The following is a 6,121-nucleotide window of genomic DNA, read 5'->3' as shown; positions in this document are numbered from 1 at the left end:
AAAATGTTCCCTGCTTTGTGATCAGCTGCAATGAAGATAATGCTTCTTCCCGTAGGAATGGCTGCCGTTGAAAGAAGCTTTTGCACCATGAACAGGCTCTGAACATCAGATAGATGTCACATGACACCGGCCCATGTCGGCGCACTGATGAAAATTTCTATCAAAGCTCCAAGTATCCGCAATATTAGGAACGCGACAGACGAAGAAAATGATGAATATTTGCAGTTTTTGGACCAAGCCTACATGAAAACGAAAATATTAACCTCAAATTTTCCGATACTATGCCATGAAAATTAATACGATTAAAATTCATTTCGTACGAGGTCTCTTTGAAAAGTATCTGACCTTTTTTTTTTTGCAATCACCTGATAGATATGAAACAAGCGCGCTTGCATCAGCCAACCTTGAACCTTCGTGCGCATGCACGAATTTTTTCCCGCCTGCCGATAGCGTCAGTCGCTGGGACGCAGCGTTTTTGAGTGGGGTACTGCGCAGTGCTCTCGTCGGTTTTTTTATTGCAAGGAAAATGACGGAGCAACCTGAGCAGCGCTACTGCATCAAATTTTGCAAGAAATTGGGCTCCAGTAGGCCCTCAACATGCCGTAATGACCAGATCATTGCCAACGTTAACGCTGTGGTGATGCAGGGCCGTTGTGTGACTATCCGAGAAATTGCGGAAGAGGTGGGCATCAGCACTTTTTCTGCACATTCATGATGATTGAAGATTTGGCCATGAAGAGAGTTGCGGCGAAATTCGTGCCGAAGCTGCTCACGGTGGAGCAAAAGCAACTTCATGTTGAAGTCTCACAGGACATGCTGGATTCCCCGAACAGTGACCCCAACTTCATGAACACCATAATCAGTGGTGACGAGTCTTGGGTGTACAGGTACGACCCGGAAACCAAATCCCAGTCCTCACAGTGGAAGCATTCCACGTCACCAAGACCAAAGAAGGCCCGCCAAGTGCGCAGCAACGTCAAAATGATGCTGACTGCTTTCTTTGACTCCCGCAGTGTGGTACACCACGAGTACGCACCACAGGGTCAAACAATCACCAAAGAGTACTACAGGGATGTCCTCCGTCGTCCTACATGTTGCTGTGCGGCGCAAGAAACCAGAGTTGTGGTCAACATGAAATTCACGCGTCCATCACGACAATGCTCCTGCACGTTCCTCGCACCTGATTCAGATTTTTTGGCGAAAAACCAGACTCCTGTAGTTCAACAGGCTCCTTACTATCCTGATATAGCCCCCTGTGACTTCTGGCTGTTTCCCAAAATCAAGAGGCTATTGAAAGGAGCGCGATTTCAGACAAGAAAGGACATTATGGCTGCAACGACAGCTGAGCTAAACTCCATTCCGAAAGAGGGCCTTCTCGGAATGCTTCCAACAATGGCAGCACCGCTGGCAGAAGTGTGTGGAGTCCCAAGGAGACTACTTTTAGTCTCCTTGGTCTCCAACGCTCCAGTTCTGCCAGTTTATTTTCTTTGGCCAAAGGTCAGATACTTTTCTAACAGACTTCGTATCTCTGTCTTAAATAAGAAAATCCAATTTAAGTATTCTTCCCTTTTCTACTCATTGTCGCCCAATTCATGGTCAGACCCCTGTAGTGAGTTGTGCCAGGCTTATATGCATCAAAGCAAACCAAACCTATACGATGTGAACAAACAAACTACATCAGGTATTGTGCGGGGTGACATGGTACAACTGTGTAGTTCCAGCTTTTCTTTATTATTATTTTGTGAATGTGGCAGCCACGATTGGCCTAGTAGTTTCTTTGGATATTGTATGTACCTGATTGTAGCAGACATGATGCGCATATATACTTTTTAAATGTGAATAATTTCTTGCTGATCATATATCACGTAGAGTGTGTGTCCACCCGTCCATCCGCCTGGCCGCTCACCTACGTCTTAGTGCTCTCATGGTCGTTTCGCTAACTTGGTAAGTACCAAAATTGGCTTAGTATGACAAGAGTGTATGACGAACATAAATGATGGGTCATGACATGCGTGTCATGTAGGTCATGAAACAGCCGCCTACATCTTGGTGCTCTCACGGTCGTTTCGTTAACTAGGTAGGCGGGGAGCACACTGCTTTGCATAATATCGATTCCCACAGGGCATGAGATCTGCTGGCTTTTTTTTTTTTTCTTAGTTGTTATATTTTAATTGTATTGTTTAAGGTATATGGCTTCTCCATGCCTATTGTGCTTGGTATTTTTTACCGTCGTGCAAAGTGATATTGTACTTAGTTTTGAAAACGTCTGCACTTTGTTCTTTGAATAAGACTTGTAGATTAAGAACTTGCTTCACATTGTTCTGCATAGAAAAAAAGAATAAACTTCGTGCAATCAAATGACAACTCTAAATGCTGTAATATGTGGTTTAATATGCCTGCTAAGAAGATTAATTAGTACACTTCTGCTAATTAGTACCTTTTCCGTCACCATTTGTTGAAAAAGAATGTTAAGTCGTAATTAAGTAAAAAAATTCGGTAAAAAGAGCGCTAGCCTCTTGAACCTCTTACCCCCCCCCCCCCCTTCGCCTTTCACTCAAAGAAAGATAAGCAATACTTCGTATCCACACCCCCCCGCGTTCTGGTAACACCCCCTCAAAGTCGAAATTCAGGATAAATACCTGCACAGGAGAAGGTCCATAAATGCTAAATCGTGAAGGTGAGTGGAACGCCCCTGAACGCAGCATGCCTGGTATGGACCCAAAACAGTTTTGAGAACTGGAGTGAGTCGCACACACAGACACTTTGCTATGAGCTTGTAATCGTGAAAAATGTTCCAAAAGCCAGGGAAACTCTTACTTCAACGTTTTTTCACTGGCTTTACTCAACATTAAAATATAACAAAAACAAAAACACGTGCAAAGACATAACTGGTGGATCATTGTTTAACAAAAGGACACATGTTCGATTTTAATAATGTAGCCACGTTAGCACGGGAACACCGATGGGGCCCAGGAAAATTTGTGGAATCATGGTTTATCCGTCGCAATCAATCTGCATGCAATTCTAACCGTGGCCCCCTGCCGGATGTTTACGGCAGTATCATAAATAAATAGGATGTATTTCCCATTTGTGTACTGACGATGCCACCCGCATAGGTGGCGAAACGTCTATATGTTTTTGTTATATTTTAATGTTGAGTAAAGCCAGTGAAAAAAACGTTGAAGTATGAGCTTGTAATCTCAGTTGGATTGAAAAATCCCTTACACACGTACCAACTATGGTCGCCAAATGATGAATTATGTACTGGCACAAACACTAAACAGGTTTTCACAAAAAATGAATGACACCACTCTTTTTCTACAAACATCTTTATTTTTTGTGTGTGTTTCAGAACAAAAGCGATGTGATACTCAAAGACATGTTTGCCACTGTATTATAAGTACTTGTGATTTCGTATTGCTGTTTGCTATGTGTTAAATGGTGTGAAAGCCGTTGTCAAGCCTTGATGGCTTTTTGCTTTCACCCCACAGCATCACTGTTGTGACTGTTGTACTGTCTCCTCTGGTGTTGAAATAAACTGATTTGATTTGACCCACGCAATGCAGACTGCACGCCGGCCCAACACGTGGCTGGTCTGTTAGCCTTTATCCACAAGCCCGCGGAGGTGCAGTTGTTCTTCGAAATGCCTCAGAACCACCACCACGTGCGATGACACTCTGATTTATCTATGCAACGTAGCAACCACACGTTGCTATCCCGATGAAGATGCCCATACCAATGACCACACCAACGCAGGTAGTGTAGGCCTCAACGCCGTGCTAGTCCAAAGGAAAGATGGACTTGAAAGGGTCATAGCGTACACTAGCCATGTCACTACAGAAAGCCGAAGCCAATTATTCTACAATGGAAAAACAGCACCTTGCCATTATTTGGACGCCAACATTTCGCTCTTAGATATGCGGCTCGCTGCCTCCTTTGGGTTTTGTTCCGACTACGAAGCCTGGCTTCTTTCAATCTCTCCGACTCTCTTTCCATATATGCCGACAAATCCCACCGAGCTGCCCCTTCTATATATACTACACACAAGGCCTTCCAGCTGCCGCTAACTAGAGGCAGCTGGAATTCGTAAGCGACCTTCACACATTGTTATTGGCTGGTAAACTGAAAGAACCCTTTAGGCCACCTTGCACGGTGAAGCCTCAGACTGCAATAATTAGATATTACCATGATTTACAAGTCAAAAAGGAAACAGACCTGCCGCCACAACAGAAACAAGACGAGGACATCTTTTAGGACAATCAACGCAAACAACTTTGCTGAACAGCAACAAGCAGACCCGGAACTAAATAGCCTGCTCAAGTATTGGGAAGGCTAGACAGACTTCATCCCTAAGTATTTAAGCGTGGATTGTCTTCATTTTCTCTACCAAAGCGACATCCGCATAAAGAACTTTACATTGGTTCGCACCAAGCACTTGCTCATTGTGCCCCAAACACTGCAGTCACTGGTTCTGCACGACTGGCATGACGATTGGGCCATTGGAGACCTCCAGTTCTCCCGTACTGTGACCTCCAAGACTGCGCAGGCTGGATGATTTTGCTCCGGCCATCTCACTCACATACAGAGAGCATAAGTTCAGTGGCAGGCATGATCGCCTTCCTCTCCGCGCCTTCTTGGCAGTGTTTTCTGTATGTCGAGGAACCTTGTAGGGGCTTGGGTATTGTTGATGCGACTTGGTTCAGGAGCGAAAAAAAATTTATTTCACTGCATTATGACCACTTAGTGATTTGGCAGTGATGGCTGAAAGTGTACAAGGTGCAAAGTGTGTGCTTCTGCCTATTTATTCTCACAGCAAAGCTGTTAGCCTCTAGTTAGCGGCAGCTGGAAGGCCTTGTGTGTAGTATGTATAGAAGGGGCGGCTCGGTGGGATTCGTCGGCATATATGGAAAGAGAGTCGGAGAGATTGAGAGAAGCCAGGCTTCGTAGTTGGAACAAAACCCAGAGGAGGCAGCGAGCCGCACGCATCCAAAAGCGTCGTAAGTACGAATGGCCAGGCGAGTGAATTCAGATGAGGATAGCACCCGAAACGTGTTCAAGTCAGTGGACGACAACCCCTTATCCTCTCGCCTCACCGACCATCTTTGTGGCAATTGAGAAACAAGATGAAGACTTTCAAAATAAATGTCCTACACTTTAAAAATGTATAGTCTTTAATGTAACCATAACTTAACGAGAGGTAACAACCAAACCTAAACACTCAGACGTACGAAGCTAAACGATAAATATGTAACCATAGAGAGAACCAAGCTAAACAATAAGATTAACTGTACCTCTCGCTACGCATACCCAGGCACAACCGAGTGTACCCACAGCCAATTTTTTTTTCGCCACAGACGCCAACGCCAGATTTTCTGCGACACGGGGCCCTTAACTCTATCGCGTTAGAATCTCTGTAGCTTGTAAGTCGTTTTTTATGTACTTTATGACGCAATTTACTTTTAAACGTTCATTTAGTTCAATAATGCTCTTGCACTTGGCGGAGGGCCTAAGAATGAGGATGTATGCTGCACTTCAGCACATGTGCATGCATGCATGACGTACGTCGCTTGTGGTGGTGGTGCTTGTGTAGTGTCGGCAACAGCGTCACTGTACCTCCACCTGTACATCCAAGGGTGGAATGGCGGCGGCCTTTTTTTTTCTCTCTGAGCATACTCCCACTACATTCATGTATGTGAGAATATAGAAGTGGAATACTTCTGCAAGAGGTCGTCATGTGCGGGAAACACCCTTCGCAGCCTAAGGGTACGGCTACGATAGTGGCAAAAACGTGCGCACCATGCCGCGAGCGGCAAGTAGCCACGCGTCAGCGCCTTGCCACGAAGGCCACCGTGGCAGTGAGTGAGTGAAAAACATTTATTGCTGCTATATACAAAGAGTTTGGGACGAGCCAGAAGGGCCCGCCCCGTACAAAGTCTAGGAGGGGTTCCTATTCCGGGACCCCTGTGGCTTTTGTGGCAGCTTGGGCTTGGTCTGCCAGGGCATGCGCATCTCGCCGCGCGGCAGCGCGATAAGATCTCGCGCGCTCTCAGAACGCACAAGCAACACCGTGAGCAGAAAGGGTACGATCGGACAGCGTCCAGAAATCCCTCCATGGAACCAC

The sequence above is a fragment of the Dermacentor silvarum genome, chromosome 5, assembly GCF_013339745.2.
Source record: "Dermacentor silvarum isolate Dsil-2018 chromosome 5, BIME_Dsil_1.4, whole genome shotgun sequence".
NCBI classification, from domain to species: domain Eukaryota; kingdom Metazoa; phylum Arthropoda; class Arachnida; order Ixodida; family Ixodidae; genus Dermacentor; species Dermacentor silvarum.
Note: the sequence above shows the minus strand (reverse complement) of the source record.